The sequence below is a fragment of the Spermophilus citellus genome (genome assembly GCF_964194105.1).
Source record: "Spermophilus citellus genome assembly, chromosome: 2".
NCBI classification, from domain to species: domain Eukaryota; kingdom Metazoa; phylum Chordata; class Mammalia; order Rodentia; family Sciuridae; genus Spermophilus; species Spermophilus citellus.
In genome coordinates this window covers 80,840,938-80,858,942 of record NC_138183.1, presented here as the reverse complement: position 1 = coordinate 80,858,942, position 18,005 = coordinate 80,840,938, and positions in this window count along the sequence as shown.

The following is an 18,005-nucleotide window of genomic DNA, read 5'->3' as shown; positions in this document are numbered from 1 at the left end:
CTTCCTGAACATGCATTTTTGCAGAGCTTTCTTTTAGCACTAGATTTTTCTTTTTGTATTTTCTAATAGGAATTTTTAAAAAACAGAATATTATTTCCTTATGGAATAGAATATTATCACTCAGTGGCACATTACTTAAGTGTCCAACAGTTGTTCTTGGAAGTTCTTATTTTGTCAGATTCATTTGTTTGTTGGTTTGCACATTTTTAGAAAAAAAGAAGTTAAAAAGCATGTCAAGATATATTATATTAAGCAACATCTACTGACGATTTTAAAAATATGAGTCTATATATACTGGACTTTTCAACCTGCATTATTGTTTGCAAGTTTTTTTTTAAATATAGGAAAATAGAACTGAATTTCTCTCTACACTGAGTATTTCCTTTTATAGTGTTGGCTCACCACACACACACACACACACACACACACACCTCGCATGCACACACCCCATAAGATAAAACCCTACTTTAATAAAAGATAGCTCCTTTTAAATTCCTTTGAAAGGGTTTTTGCTTAAATAATCTTTTATAAAAGATGATGTGATTTTTTTATGAAAAATTTCATAAGTTTATCACCTTTATATTAAACATTCTTTGGCGCTCTGTGAAATGAATCATTAAAATTGTGTCTTGAATTCATGTTGTCATAGCAATTGATTTTCTTTGGGGGAGTGTATTGACATTGAAATGCATAATACCACTAGAAGAACCTGAAAATGGACTGGGGATGTAGCTCAGTGGTATAATGCCTACCAACACTGGAAAAATAATATGGAAAGCACCTGAACTGGTAGCTTATTACTCACATTGTACATAATTTACTTAAGTCATTTGATCAAATCTCCCAGAAACAAAACAAATAAAACACCAAGAATACCCTAAATAATTAACAACATGTATACAGGAGGGCAGGTCTTTCTTCCTTTAATTGTTGTTCTCTGCTTTATCTTTAGAGCTTAGCGCACTATCTGGCATGCATAAAGCGGAGTTCAATAAGCACGTGTTGAATAAATGAAGGAAGGTCCCCAACGTAGACTTAAAATGACCATAAATTTTTTAGTTCGCTTCACTTTGACAGGCGGTATCTGATTTCTGTTGTATTGAATGTGTGCTATTGCTGTCTTATAGTGACTTGCTTTATAATACAATATAGAGACACTGGTTTTCTGAGAGTTTTGAGGCTGGAACATAAGTAGTAGTGAAATTTCCCTATGTGTCTGTTTGAATAACCACACTGGAAGCCTCGAGACAGCCCTAAAGATATTCTACTACCACGAGATCATCAGGTAGAGGGGCTCTTTGCAAGCATTCCAGAGCATGGTAACACTGAGCCACATTTTCCTGCCATCCCCTCTAAGATACCAAACAAATCGATGAAGCTGGTATGGATTCTCCAGGTGTACCTACCCTACTGATATTTGCAAGACCTCAGCTGGTGGTACACAGAGAAAGATAATTGCCCAAATGAGCCCTACTCAAACTCCTACTATACGAAATTGTGAGATAATAAAATGTTCATTATAAGTTACTAAATTTTGGAGTGGCTTATTATAGAGCAATATATAATAGAACAGTCTCCCAAAGAATTGCATTTTAGGATGGATGCAAGAAAAGGTAAAAAGATATTCAGGGATACAGGCAAATAAATCAACATTTACTTTTTTAGTATTGTTCCCTACATCAGAGTTTTGCATAGAGGGCTGTACAAATACCTGGAAGATATAATGAACCCAATGTAGAAATCAGAATGTTTATTGCTTGAAAAAAATGAGAAATGAATATAAGTCAATGTGCTCCTTCTGAGGAACCATATGTCACATGTCAATTTCTCTCTTCTAATTTAGAGCTTCAATAAAACAATAAATTATCATCTTTTTTTCACCAAAATAATTAACATTAATAATAGGATTCCTCTAAGTTTTCCTGAGGGATTTTGTAGTTAACTATAGAGCAGAAGGCCTGGATCCCAGTAGTTGACTATCTAGAATTAACCTGACTCCTGTAAATGAAGCAATGAGTGGCTTATATCTTCAGGGTTCAGTGTCACAGAACCTCCATGGAGAGGAATAGTATGTTTTACCTTATTGGAAAAACTCTTTGGGGGTAATATCCAGCGCACTGTTTAGCTCTTTTACCATCTTATCTTCCATTGTTCTTTTATGCAAAGAGTTCATAGATCACTTTCAGGTCAGATATTCAGAATTTGTGAGTTTATAAGTGCCAGTTGTGTTTGGACAAGAACAGAAGACTTTTGAACTAGTGTTGTGCTCAAATACTCCAGACATATTAAATTCAGGGGAGGTATATATATATATATTTCTTCTACAACTTCCAAATTTCCAAAAGTCTTCATGTTCCGTGATTTTGACTTGGATTCTGTGAGTACTGCCTTTTTTATACTCCATATTTTTATACTCCAATATATACCACTTAATAATCCCAGAGACTCTTACACTTAGTTTCCATTGAATCATCATTGCTGCTATCCCTAGAACTAGAAGTCTCTGAGAGACTCCACTAGTCTTCATGTGGGTTTTCCCTCTTGGGACCAGCACAATTTTTATTCCTAGTGACAGGGTATGGAGTACATCTGACAACTCTTCTCAAGAGCTGTAGCCAATACCTATTCCTGAGGAGTGATTGGGAACTAACCATTCAGTTCTTCTCAAACTTTGGACATAAGAATGAGGCATCCCCCTTCTGTTATCATCTATTTATTTATTTATATTTTTTTAAAGAGAGAGTATGAGAGAGAGAGGGATAGAGAGAGAGAGAATTTTTTTTTAATATTTATTTTTTAGTTCTCGGCGGACACAACATCTTTGTTTGTACGTGGTGCCGAGGATCGAACCCGGGCCGCACGCATGCCAGGTGAGCATGCTACCACTTGAGCCACATCCCCAGCCCCATTTTTTTTAAATTTTAAACCAATCTTGAACTGGAAGTAGGTGGGGAGAATTTTTCAAATAGATAAAGTAAATACTATTATACAATTCTGATATGGTCTAGAGGTTTGATTACTGAAGGAAGAATATTCTTGAGACTAAAGAAGAACTTTTAGCCTAGTAATAGTTGTAATATATGCCTAAGATGAGCACTAGGAGAAAAAAATTAGTCTTACAAGGATTAAAATCAAATGGTCTTCCACAAAAGGAGGCTTTTGAACATAGGATATGTCAAGAACTCCTCCTTGGCTACAGAAGGCTGGTGTAGGATAACAGGGATTTTTACTGTATTTGAATGGGAAATTGGGCAATCATTTATGTAGGATCTAACATTCTGGGAAAGAAGGGTAGATGCTATTTCAAAGTATTTTGTAATAATGAAATATATCTTAGCAAGGAAATAAAACAATGAATGCAATAATTTTAGATAGCATCAAGAAGATATTTAATATATATTGAACTAAATACTAACTAAATATCTCAAATAGATTTTCAATGTTATTTAATAATTCTATAAGAAAATATTAGTCCCATTTTATAGATGAGGAAATATAACTTTGGACTGATAGGCAAACTTTCCCAACCTCATACAGCAAGCAGGTATAATAGTTAGGATGTGACCCTACTTGACCTAATTCCAAAAATTGTGCTCTGCCCTGAAGCTAGCTGTGTGTTTAGGAAAGAGTTTCTTAAGTGAACCAGAGTAGATTCGGTGGCAATGGAAATGCAATGACAAAAGTAAAGTATTTGGAAATCAGACTCAGGTAGACTTAAGATTTCGGCAATTGATGTGGAGCAGGAAAAATGAGAACTATAGATATCTTTCCTAGGTGATTAAAAACAGTCATCACTGGGAAAGCTTTTGAGTAACAGTTGAATTGAGGGAAAATTTATCCCCAAATTCTCTTCTAGTATTCAAATCCTGGTTCCCTTAGTGTGAGTATGGATGTTGTCTGATTTTACTATGGTGTTATGGTACATTAGAAGTGGTAGGTGATTAACTGTTATAGCAGGTGATAAAACAGAGAGAAGTAACATCTCTACATTTGCCATGGCAAGTTGGTGAACTCAGGGAGATGGGCTGGCTCAGGGATCCAAGGTAGCTAATAGGAGAAATTCTGAGGAAGACCACCGATGGCCCCAGGCAAGCTCAGAAAGAACAGCTGCTCCAGTCAAGAGCACTTTCCTCTTGGGATGACAGGAGCCATTCATCCATCAATGGGATACCAGGAGTCAAGCTTATCAGCATGATCTCCTCTGGTTCTCTGTGACTGGCCTTGATAACCAGCGAGTTCCATTTCAGCACTGCACTGGAGCAGGTCTTTCCCCAAACATTCTCAAGTCACAGCACCTATTTTTCATCCCGATTTATGTAGAGAGAGCCCTGTTTTGACCTAACCTTCACACTGAAAATATTTTTTTCATCTTTGTTATTTTTGTGTTTCTGGAATTCTTTTTTTTTCCCTTTTGTATTGGGGGTTGAACCCTTGGAGGACTTTAAAGTGAACTATATCCCCAGACCTTTATATTTTTTATTTTGAGACAGGGTCTCATTAGGTTGCTGAGGCTGGCTTTGAACTTGTGATCCTTTTGTCTCAGCCTCCTGAGTCACGGGGGTTATATAGGAGTGTACCACCTTTTGGTCTTATTCCTGGACTATTTGAATTTTAATTGACCAGTGAAGTAATGACCTTTTCAAATTCTAGCCCTAGCTCAGTGAGGTGAATGCACTCTCAGGCAATGGAATCCTACGATGTACACTCCCCCTGATAAGTCTGGAGCTGGTTCTTAACCCACCTCTCTCAGCAAGGGAACATTGCCAAGGAGTTGATAGTTTCAAAGTGACTTTCTAACACAACTTCACAGTCTTCATCCATGTTTCTCAATTCTAAAAATAAATAAGTAGAAATAAAGTTTAAAAAACACACAGGAAAAAGGGGAAAACAAAGTAGAGAAATTCAGGACAAGACTCAAATGAAAATTTATAAGGGGAATACAGGAAATAATTATTGACTTTAATTTATGGCCCATGTCCAAGTAGTTTAGAAGGTATAAAGGAGCTTTGAACTGCAAAAATGAGGTAAAAATAGGTGAAAAAAAGTTGAAATCAATAGCAATACTTATAGTTCTTCAGTGAAATGACTCCTTTGCTACTAACTGTGAGGTTTCCTAACCTTATGGCCAATGTGTCCCTGCAAAGTACTGCTTTGAATGTGACTAACCTATGACAGAGGGAATCATGTGACCTAGTTGGACTCTTTAGGATGTATTTAAAATAAGCAGAACTGTAAGATTTTTTTAAAAAGAAACAAATAAATTAAAAAATTAAAATTAAAACTGATAAATTATCTTTGTATATCATTCTACTATTTTTTTAACAACATGTTTGAAATGGATCACTGTATTCCAATTGAAACTAGTACCCAAGACAGCTTGCTCTCTATTTTTTGGTCAAAAATCTTCCATTAATGAAAGCAAATTGAAATATATAACTTATCCTTTTTCCTTAGAAACTTTATAAAAATGAACATTCTCATGTTTATATCCACTTGGTTTCTTGTTAGTCTCTTAGTTTATGGAGAAAAGGAGAGATTAAGACAAAGAATATATGTGTTTATTTTGAGGATTAAGCCCTTTCTAATAGGGTGAAAGAATTAAACAAATCTATAAACAACGTTCAACTGAAACAGATAGTAATGAGGCTCATTTTTACTTATTTAAATGACTGGATTTTCTTGAGAATTTATTGTACCCAAGTTCCTACATGAATTAAATTTAGAAACGCCTTAAGAACTTTCTGTTAGAAAACACACATCAAGATGATAGGAAATGAAAACAATCACCATCCACCTATTTATGAGGCTTTAAATAAAAATTATAAGTCATACACAAATAACAGGGACCTGAGAATTGTGTGTGTGAAACTGAACACCGTAGGGGCTTATTCCTTTTCAATTAAAGAATTCTACATTGTATTCTTTCCATGTAAGAACATGTTCCTAAGACAAACTCCAGTACTAATTTATACCATAGTGAAAATGGCTACTTTGTACATTTTTTAATTATAGTGTATTTGCGTTATAACTGGGTTCACTCTCATAAACCACAGAGGTATTTTCAAACATCAGTCAAGCAGGTGGAAAGAGATCTTTTGTGAGTAAATAGCAAGGTGACATGAGGCTGTTGAATCTTTGTAGAAAAATTCCAGTGCCCCTTGTTGAGTCCTTGAAATGAGAAGATTATGGTGTAGTGCATCTTAGTGATCAGATGACTGAAGGACACAAGTCATTTCTTCCTTCAATGTCCTGGCACTGAGTAAGTACCCCAGAACCCTGACCATTTTGGAAACAGGAATGAAATTAATATTTCTCATTAACTTGTTTGAAAGGGGAGTTCAAATAAATAGAAACTGAGTTGAATTATAGGTCTAAAACAATTAGTTTGGGCACACTATACTCTTTGGCTTAAAATTGGTGTTCTCTAGTTCCTCAAAAGACTAGGCATGGAAACACCATATGAACCAGCTATACCATTTTTCAGTATTTAAGTTGAAGAATTAAAGGCATTTTACTATAGTGATACATGCATACCCATGTTTATAGAGCACAATTCACAATAGCCAAACTATGGAACCAGCCTAGGTGTCCATCTATGGATGAATGGATAAAAAAATATGGTTTATATATATACACAATGGAGTTTTATTCAGCCAGAAAGAAAAATGAAGTTATGGCATTTTCAGGAAAATGGATGGAACTAGAGACCATCATGTTAAGTGAAATAAGTCAAACTCAGACGGTTAAAGGTCATACCTTTTCTGTCATATGTGGAAGCTGGAGAGGAAAAAGGAAAACTAAGGTGGGCTGTATCTCCCCCGAATTAAAGGGAGATCAGTTAAGGAAAGGGACCAAGGGGTCAGAGGTAAGAAAGGAGGGGGAAGTGCTAGGGAGTGATGTTGCCAAATTATATTATTATACTGTGTGCATGGGAATATGTGACCACAAATCCCATCAATATATACAATTAATGCACCAATAAAAATAAGGAAATAAAAAATTGGTGTTCTCTAAATATGATACATTGTCTTCATTCAAAAAGTCTGTTTAGAGTGTTTCAAAATAAAGTTTTTGTAGAAGAAATCAACTTATGTATATCATCATTAGGAAACTAAAATGAATTTAATGCACTCTTTACCAGTAAGTTTCGGCATAGGAATGTGTTTGGAAAATCATTTCTGTACCATTTGACTACATACCATTTGACTTGGCAGATAAGTGGATCAGTTAAATGCATACACTCAATTTCAATAGAACGGAGCTCTGGTTTCAGACGCACTCAAATATGTACCTTTTGATCTTTTGATGGTATAAATACATACAGGGCACTTGGGAGCTAATTAACCTAAAATCTGGTTATGCTATTCATCAGCAGATGGGGCTTCAGTTTAACTTCACTGTAGAAAAAAAATATGGTGATATCTCAATTATCAAATCACCTAAGAAGTAAATTGCTTTGAGTATACACGTATCCCTTGCTTAATGACTTTAACTCTTCTCTGAAAAACCTGCTAAGTAAAACACTGTTAAATGAAAAAAATTCCATTAATTCTAACAACAACATTCATGAGGAGGTCTATTCCAAACTATAGACAGAACAAACAAAACAATAATGTCAGATACATTCAAAATAAAAGTACATAAACATACCTCATATCTAAAGTGCAATGTGATGATAACTCACCAAAGAAATGAGTCTTCCAAGCAGTTAGTTGGCCAGTGAGAAGAGGTAGAGCCATCCTTTGCAAGGGCATATTTCTCTCTGTCCCATTTTATTAACCTGGTTTTCAATCTGTTTGTGGGATGATGGTTAACCTGCATTTAAGAAAGAACAGGAAAATACCTCCTGTATGAAATATCACTTCTTTGAGTGTATCTATTCAGTAAGTTTGGGGTGCAAAAGCCCCAAAAATGACATGTAAGAAGTTGCTCTGTGCTTTTAAGAAAGTTTATTTTTCATTCTTTTGAAAGAGTTTTTGGAAATGACCCTCTGTCTCTTTTTATAGGAATTATTGATCATGGCCATGATGCCTGGAGCCATAACAACATTTCAGATATCAGTTTGAGGGTGAAGTTCACCAAAGGGAAAAAAAAAGACAAAACTAATACCAGAATAAGAAGTTACTGGAACAAAGAAATTGTGCATTAAGTTATTTAGAGCTGAAGGCATTCAGCTGCATATGAGCAAGATTATAGACAGGGACTGATGGAGGAATTACTCCAGGGGCAAATCTGAGGGATGCACAATCCCGTAGAAACATGGATCCAACATGGGAAGATGCTGGTTGTACTGTGTTCTGTATGTTCAAATTGATGGCTAGGCATGGGGAGGAAGGGGGGTGCTGGGACCAGAGAAAGGTGAGTGCTTGCCCTCCAAATGTCCATGGACACTGTTTTTGGTCTACCTACTTAATGACCTTATTTCTACACTGGGTCAGAGGTTTGACCATGCCACTGCTTATACTCTTTCAAAAGGAAAAGAATCATTGATAAATTAAAGTGAGATTATAGGAAAAGTATCAAAAAATTGAAAGTCATTTAGAATCAGTGGAATTGTCCCTGGCATTTTAAGATTTTGGAGAAGCCCTGTGCTAGATTCTGTTGAAGTGTCATATCACTTCGTGAATCAGAAAGCTGGTGAGTGGTGTGAGAACACCAAGAGGTGCCTAGAGAATCATTGTCTCCAAACATCTCCTAGTTAGATCTACCATAATCAGTTCTTTGAGATAAACAATGAACATTTCTGTTGAAATGTAGAATTGTTAACAGGGATAACACATTAAGCCAAACCTAGCATCTGAGTATCAAGGACCCCCCACTGTAAACTCTATAAGGAAATGCAAGTATTTTAAAAAATTGGGTAAAGCACAGTAACATCTGCTAGACATTATCTAAAGTACTAGGTAAAGGTAGTTAGTATTTTTAATATCCATCCCTACTTTCCTTTCAAAGAAGGTGGTAGGGTTCAATCTGAGTCACAGTTTGAGAAGATCATATAGTATCTGGTAGGTGATAAGATTTAGGACATAAATGCTTATTAAGGTGCTTAGACTTATATATTTAATATACAGGATAGTTATTTACTTATCCTTGGAATGACAAATGATTACTGAAACCATTAAGGATGCCATGAACCAAGGTAATATGAGACACCCTGCATTCACTTACCAATCATGTACCAATATTTTATTTACTGAGTCAAATCCAGTGAACTCAACACAAGTTTTTATGGGGTGAAGGGAAGCAGAATCATCCCTTAGCAAATCTGTATGGGATTTCAAATAAGACTTCCTGGGACAGCCAAGCCAACTTTGTGTTCTTGAAGAGAGGAGAAACACAACAAAGAAGATCAAAACCCTTATGATTTTGTCCAGTGCCAGGCTTACTATAGAGCTGATGGATCCTAGAGCTGGACCCACATTTCCAATACTTAGACTCAACAGAAATGTCTTTCTCAACAGAGAAAGGCAAATGGTTATTCTGCTTGTTATGTCCTGCTCTTTCATTGGCATTGAGTACTCAAAAGCCTTACAATTAGATATGCCTAAAAGCCTTCAAATGCAATATGTTTTTACGAAACAGTATTTTTTCATTACAAAGAAAGTCTCAGCAGCAGAATGTTACAAAAAAGCAAAATATATCACTCATACTCCAACATATGTCGACCACGAGTTACCTTCTTTTCTTCATGTAAATCATATCCATTTGTCATAAGCAAACACTAGAGGGCCATGATCATCACCATTCAATACTCCAATTTGAGAGACCCTACCTAGGTAACTTGTTATAATTAAACTCCATTTTTCTTTGCCATGTAATACAAATGAATACCACTTTCATGTTTTGAAATTTTGGATGTAAGAATTCACTATGTTAGGGTAAAACTACAGTAGTTTCCCTCCATGGCTTTACTTGAATTGTACAATTTCTTTTATTTTTTTAATATTTTTTTTTAGTTGTCAATGGACCTTTATTTTATTTATTTATATGTGGTGCTGAGAATTGAACTCAGTGCCTCACATGTGCTAGGCAAGCACTCTACCACTGCACTACAACCCAGCCCTGAACTGTACAATTTCATCCAGAATTATTGTATAGTTTAAAGTTAAACAACAGAGGAACACTTGGGGTTTCTTATCAACTTATCCAGACATTGACAGAAAGCATTCATAAACTGGGATTTTTTTTCCTGCATGAATTGAAGAAATTCTAGTGCATCAAAAAGTTTCCTTTAGATTATTCTGTTTTAAGTTCTATCATCATTACTGGTTCATCTGCACTTTTTCTCTCTATATCTGTCATACAACTCAAACGATTTTGTGGGATTTTTTTCCCATGTTAAATATAGCCTTTTTTTTCTAAATTCATTGCAATTGAGCATGTCATTTATTCTTCTGCCCATTTTTCTTATATTAAAAGGTCTCCTGCTGGAATTTAATTTCAAGTTAAATCTTTACCCCACCCTCAGGCTGTGAGACTGAATTAAATAAATCCCACTAAAAGTAATAAACCACTCTTAGCTGTGGTCTTGTGATATCAGTTGTCAGCCTGTCAGAGCAGATCTGAGTGTTAAATTCACTGCCTCTGCGAGTGAGGCAAAAATCAGAACACCAAAAAGCCCAGGGTATCAGAGCTGCTGCTGCAATCCTGGCTGCAACTCAGCAGCAATACTTAAGCATGCAAGAAAATATCTTTGAAGATATGGTTTTCTTGATGACACCTTTTCAAAATTCATATTGATAGTAAAACATAAAGGCTCAGCTTTTTTTTGTTACACTCTAGTCATGTTGCAAACCTATGAGGTCTATTAATAAGAAGGTGGAATTACTTCTTTTTGGAGTGGGGGGGGCAAGAAAGAATATTGTGCTAATGGGGACTGATAGAATTTTGATTTAAAAATAATAGTCAGGACTAGTGTGCAGCAAGTACATGACTGAAAAATAGGGAAATAAAAAAATCATATCAATTTCTCTTTAGGAGAATTTGTAAGGAAATCAACCCACATCCAGTTCATCAGACTTCCAAGTAAAAGTCTAAAATGGGTGTATAACACCCTCCCTTAGTCCTCTGCAGGGATACTGGGAATGGTCCCAGTACCAGGCTGGATTTATGGGTGTGACGAATAAAAGATGACAGCTGGCTTCAAATCTGTTGGCTTGTCATTCAGTGGACCAATTTACAAAATACTTGTTTACCCTTAAAGCACTGAGCTTGTCCAAAAAGAAAGATGTTCAAAAACAAAAAACAAACATTCATTTCTCCATATTAAATTCTGAAGAGTTAAAGTTGTAAAAGCCGCCCAAAATCAATATCGTCAGTGATTTGGTATTTTTAAAGAACAGGACAACAGCTCAGCAGATTAACTTGCTCCTCTCTATGGATAAGCACAATATTACCTCTGTGGAGATATAGCTGGAGGAATTCCCAGGGGTGGGGAGTCGAAAGCAGACAATTCTCTGAACAGGATTTCAATAGAAAATTCTGGGGTGTAGAAGATGATAGACGTCTTCTGATAATTACTATGGTGGCAACGCTCATCTTTCTATAAACATAGCATCTTTATCCAGTCAGCTCTGGGCACATTCTTAACAATTAATGCCCAGTAATTCCTCACATTCTCCCTCCCAACCTTCAACAACAACAACAACAAAAACTCTAATTACTTCCTGATTTGGAAATGGAAATGATTCCAGGGAAAGCCCATTCTAGGAAATAGTCTCCCCTGATAACCAAATATTTTAAAGTAAACATTGGCAGTCAAAATTATGAAATTTGAATTGTTATAACTGCAAACCTGTTACAAGGTCATGTCTTCTTTTATCCTCATAAAGAGATTAGTTTCAAAACACAAATGGAGGGAAAATAATTTTCAGGTTCTTGTAGCAAAATACCAAGCAATCACACTGATCTCTGTAACAGAATTGGACTTTTTGGACTGCAGGAAAATGCCTTCACATCTCTAATGAGGTTATCTAGTAGTAATAATTTGAATCAAAGTCAAGGATTTTGTATTTTAAGCCTGGGTCTTAATTTTAAATCATCAGAACACATGTTCATTAGAATTTCTAGGCGTCTTGCATTTACGTTTCTGCATTTAATATATTTCCACCCGGAATTTTACTTGCATATTTAACAAGTTGTCATGAACAATGAATGGATTTTCAAGATCATGCTTGAAGTCCAGCTATTCCACATACTAGCTGTGTAAGCCGGGGCTAACTTTTCCATTTTCAGCCTCAGTTTCCTCATATGCACACACAAGGCAATCATATTTTTCCTCATGGGACTGATATGAACATGGAACAGCCAGCTTTGGGTCTTGCCTATGTCACACAAGCCCCATGACTCCGAATCCACAGTAGTTTTATCATAATCCATTCATTAAGGTGTTTAGCTAAAATTCCTGTGGTGAAGATTCTCCAAAATATTAATGTAAAACATATTAGATTCAGAGTATGTAAATTATGATAGAATAAGAGGATAGATCCCTAAAATATTAAGAATTTTCTTTGTAGTGAACTTCACATAATGAAACTTGATTTTTGGCCAGTGAATTTTTGTAAGTTCACAGTTTCATGGCTAAATCATAAGTATGTCACTTGCAGCTTCATATATATATATATATATATATATTTACTCAATGATGATATCAATAGCCTGTTACATGCAGGAATTTTAAGCCTGACAGTGAACAAAATGACAATAAAGTTGCTGTCTATACGGTGGGGGCAAGGTAGACAAGCAACTTAAAAATATATATTGGTGATAGAATGTAGGCATTTGAGGGAATGAAGGAAAATATACCATCAGCAAAGAGCAACTGTAGTTCATAAGGGAGCTCTATTTCTCCACTCTTGTTCCTGCCCAACTCCACCTCTGTGGCTGCCATTTTGTTTCATTATACCTGGTACCCAATTTGCTTAATATTCAATGTTCCCATTTGGGTAAAAGGAATGAAATGGATTTCTAATGTTTATGTGAGATGTTTACTAATTTTACAATGTAAAGCTTAAACCGACACTACATCATGTAAAGAGATATGGAAATTTTGTAGTTCAGAGTTCCAGATATAAGCTAAATAAGTAGAGTGCTACTCAATGGGTAATGCAAGCCATTTTCTTGGCTAGTATCCATTTCTTTTGACTCATGTCCACTGCTCAACATTCTGAGTTTCTTTTTCTCCCAATATGAACTTGATTTCTCATTTAACTATAAAATGAAATCATATTAGAGAATAGTTAACAAAATTGGGAGTCTCCTGAGGAAGTTGACTCTTACAAACTGAGTCAAAATAATGACAATTCTGATGACAAAAAAGTAAAAATAAAAATTATCTACTATTTATTGAGTACTGACTGCCAGGCTGACATCCACTCATTGAATAGTGGTTATCAGGCATATGCAAAAAAGAATTGAGGCTGGGTCAGCAGATTATCTTTGCAACAGGATAGACAAATTCTGTCTAATATCACCAAAATTAAAAGAATACTTTGTGTTTGGAAATTAGAGGATGATCTGACTTTCTCAGCAAAGATTCCTATAGTAGAGAAGAAAAGATAAAGGATTATGTCTCACCTTCTCTGAGCCTATGAGGCAAGAGGAGTGACTTTTTATTTCATAAAGTTAAAGAAAAAAACTTTTATTCTAAGCCAGTTATTTTATGTTCATTTAATACAGCATGATCAAAATGGACATGACTGACAAATTTTTAACTTGCCAAGACATATCTCCTTGATTTTACTTATTTCTTAAAAATAATTTCGATTTAGTATTTTCTGAATGTATCTGCTAATTTTGGAAAACCTCACCAAGTTAGAAGCCAATGTATTGTTAATTTATAAGCTTGATCTGAAGTGTCCTTTTGGAGGGTGAGATCCATTTAATAAGCCTCTTTTTAAAAAATGTTCATTTTTTTTGGTAGTTGTACACAATACCTTTTATTTATTTACTTACATGTGGTGCTGAGGATCTAACCCAGGACCTTGCATGTGCGAGGCGAGTGCTCTACTCCTAAGCCATAACCCCAGCTCTGTATTAAGCCTCTTTTAAAAATTTTTCTCAGTGTGTAGTGTAGGGCTACACTCAGTGTTGATGTCTAACAGACATTTGTTGATTGCTTGACATATAATCATAATATAAAGATTTCCCTACAGTTAACTGCTAAGGAAATGGCACAACCCTAATTTGCCTTTCCCACAAATACTAATATCTTCTGATGATCAAAAAGTCTTTGTTTTTTAAAAGAATTTATTTTCTTTATATTAAGTTGTGAGTTAAACTTTTTTTTTCTTTCAAGTTTTGACTAATATGAGTTCATATTGCAGTAATTCTAAATCAAATAACCAAAGATTCTGAGAGCTGGAAGAAGCTTTCTGTAGCCTCATGTCCAGGGGCTATAAACTCAAATGCCTCCAAGGATTGGGCAGGTAACATAAATATATGAATCTAACTGGGGTTTGAAATCTTTGGGAAGAGCAAACCAATCCTGAAGCCCATTAGATATAACCTGTCAAATTCATACCCAATTATGACCACAGAAGATAGGTTTGAGGCTGAATTTGGTCTACCTGTTCATAAATGCTGAAGTTAATCCTCTAATTTTTATTTTTAGTGCTTTTAATACTGCATTTATCACTTTTTCAGGAATTGCAGGATAAGAAAGAGCCACAGAAGGAAGGCACCTGGCCTAGAAACTTTATTTTTTATTTTTATTGATTTTATTTTTTTTAAATCACGACAGTGGAATGCATTACAATTCTTACTACACATATAGAGCACACAGAGTCTATATTTTTAAATTTTGTGAATTGTTATCTAAATAAATAGGCAGGGGCAAGTAAAAATGCCTTACTGTAGCTTACATTTTTTGAATTTTGAAAAAAAAAGTATAAAAAGATTCTAGTGAATTTATTTACCTGTCATTCATTGGCTTTGAAATCAGATAAACCTAGACTTATTTTTCACGGACTGTGTCACTTGTGGTAATTGGCGAAGCTCACTGAGCCTCACTTTTCTTAACAACACATCAAGTTTATTTGCCATAAAGTTAGTTTTAGTATTAAAAAAGAAAATTTCTATAAAGTGCTAAGCACAAAGCTGGTTCACAACTGATGATCAGAAAATAGGAGTTTCTTGCCTACTAACTCCTTCCCTCCTCCTTTTCACCTTGATCTGGGCCTATAACTTTTTTAAACCAGTTGGCAATAAATTGGTCTGCGTTCTGTCCTTTCGCTCCAGCTGAGATCCTCAACAGTGCTGTGGGGTTTGTTTGTAATACATTGTCAGATGAATCCTTTTATACAAAAAATGAATGTAAACATTTTCTTTAAGGAGCTTCCTTGGAGATTTCCACCCCCTGCTTAAATAACAATTTGTATTCTTTCAATCACATCATTTTTATTCTATTTTTGGTTAATGTATCTTTCTTCTTTGTCTCTTTTCTTTCAAGAAAAATAAGATGTTACAGAACGCCTCCAAATGTTATGGGGTCTTTAAATGTTCATTGTAGGAAATCTGGTTCTCTAAAATTAGCACTGGGTGATTTGACAGGGTCAGGAGCTGCTCTGTGATCATTTGTACATATTATCAGAATGGCCACAACCTGGAGTCCTAGTGGCTTCTCTGAAAAATAGGTCTTACCAAGTGTTGGGTTTCAAGGCACCAGAATGCACTCTTGCTCTCTGACCCCACACTCTAATCTTTCTACTCTCTTTTCTCTGATGTCCCCAGTTCTCCCCACCCTCCCAAATTCGACTTCACTGCCTCTCCTTCTACCGTGTTATCACTGTTTCCCATCTTCATTTTTGTCCTCATTCCTCTCTGCATCAGGTTTGCACACCAAAGATGATCGTGGTACTCCTTCTCACCCACCTTGCCTCTCTCTTTCTTATCACCCTCCTAGCAAAAACCCTCCCTAGAGAATTACCATCAGATTACCCAGATGCTTTGCTTGGACAAACATGCATTGAGACAGAGCTGAGGGAATGCTCACACCTGTGCAGACAGATCTCCCATTAAATTCATGACTTTCAACCACAGCTGGTCCTTATGCTTCCTAGAAAGTCTACCCCACCTCTCCTGCATCTCATGCTCCTAGAGATTTCCTTTCTCTCTTCAAAATACCTGCACTGTTCTCCACCAGCTTCTCCCTCAGCCAATGGCCTCACTTCCTGTTCTTGTCAGAATAGAACTTCCAAAGGCCATCACCACTAGACAATATATATTTTTTAAAGGAGCTAGAAGTTCTTTTCTGAGAACCTTGCAAAATGATAAAGGGAAAGGAGCGGGGGATGGGACCAAGAAAGACAGTGGAATGAATCTGATGTAACATTTCTATGTACATATAGGAATCTACCACAGTGAATCTTAAATTCATGTACATCCACAAGAAATTAATTAAAAAATAACTATGGGAAAATGGCAGAAAGATCAATAGAAAGAAGGGAGCAGGGGGTGGGGAAAAGGAAGGAGAAGAAGAGGTCCTGGGGACTGAATCAGAACAAGATATATTCCATGCTTTGATAATTATGTCAAAATCGATTCTACTGTCATATATAACTAAAAAGAACCAATAAAAAATGAATAAGCTGAACTTGCCAAGAGAAAAAAATAATTTGCTTCAATCAAAGACAACTTTTATTTCTTTATTTGATGCTTTCAAAGTTCAAAAGTGATTCATGCTTCTCATTACTAAGAAATTCGTGCCTAGACTTTTGGTTTAGCAATAGAAGTTCTATATCCTTAGGAACCTCAGGGTTCTAGGCAAAATAGGATGGTTTATCAGCATACAGGGAACAACACACTCTACAGGCAAAATCAATAAAAATGAAGAAAAAAGATGAAATTTTGCATGGGCGCCTCCCTATCCTTCCTTAACTCTATGCTTATACCAACATGCATAAGTATACACACAACAACTTTAGAGTGTATTTCCTATTGCTTTATTGAAATAGAATCATGCTGTGCACATTTTTCTGCAGTTTTTTTTTCCTGATATAAAAGGGAAAATTTTCCTTCACAGGACACTTAACAAACCTGAATGTTGTTTTTCAGTACAATGGGGTCCAATCAACTGAAGCTGATAAGTAATCATGAACTTGTAGTGATCCTAAAGCAACAGATCCTTACTGGACCTAAGTGAAGACTTTCTTTCTTTCCTTTCTTTCTTTCTTTCTTTCTTTCTTTCTTTCTTTCTTTCTTTCTTTCTTTCTTTCTCTCTCTCTCTCTCTCTCTCTCTCTCTCTCTCTCTCTCTCTCTCTCTCTCTCTCTCTCTCTCTCTCTCTCTCTTTCTCTCTCTCTTTCTTTCTTTTTTTTAATTTTGGTACCAGGGATTGAACTCAGGGGCATTCAACCACTGATCCACATCTCTAGCTATTTTGTATTTTATTTAGAGACAGGGTCTCACTGACTTGCTTAGTGTCTTGCCATTGCTGAGTCTGGCTTTGAACTTGAGATCCTCCTGCCTCAGCCTCCAGAGCTGCTGGAATTACAGGTGTGCGCCACCACACCCAGTGAAGACTTTCTTAACTAAGCAACACTAGGAATTGTTTAACCAAGTTTGTACGGTTCTTTGGATACATCCAATTCAAAGTTCAGTTTTTAATCCTGATTGTTATAACCATCATGAACTACATATATCTAAGACGTAGAAGTCTTGATTTTTCTCCTTCAGTGAGCCACTCGGTAATTTTATTCATTGGTGTCTGTTGGCTGAAAAGATAACTTCAACTTTTTTTTTTTAAGCTCTGTTGGTATTTGTTTTAAAAGTTTTAGGCCTCACAGTATATAATAGATATGTACACAAATATTTATACATACATGTAGATACATGATTTTATATACATAAATCATATACATGCTTTTTGTTATTGTTATTTATTGTGAAATCTTTATTTATTTATTTATTTCATTTCTTGCCTCTCCCTAACAGGTTGTTTGTCAGATTTCTTGTGTTAACCTGTTTAATATCTTTTCCTAATTTTCTCCTTGCTCATTATAAATATGAG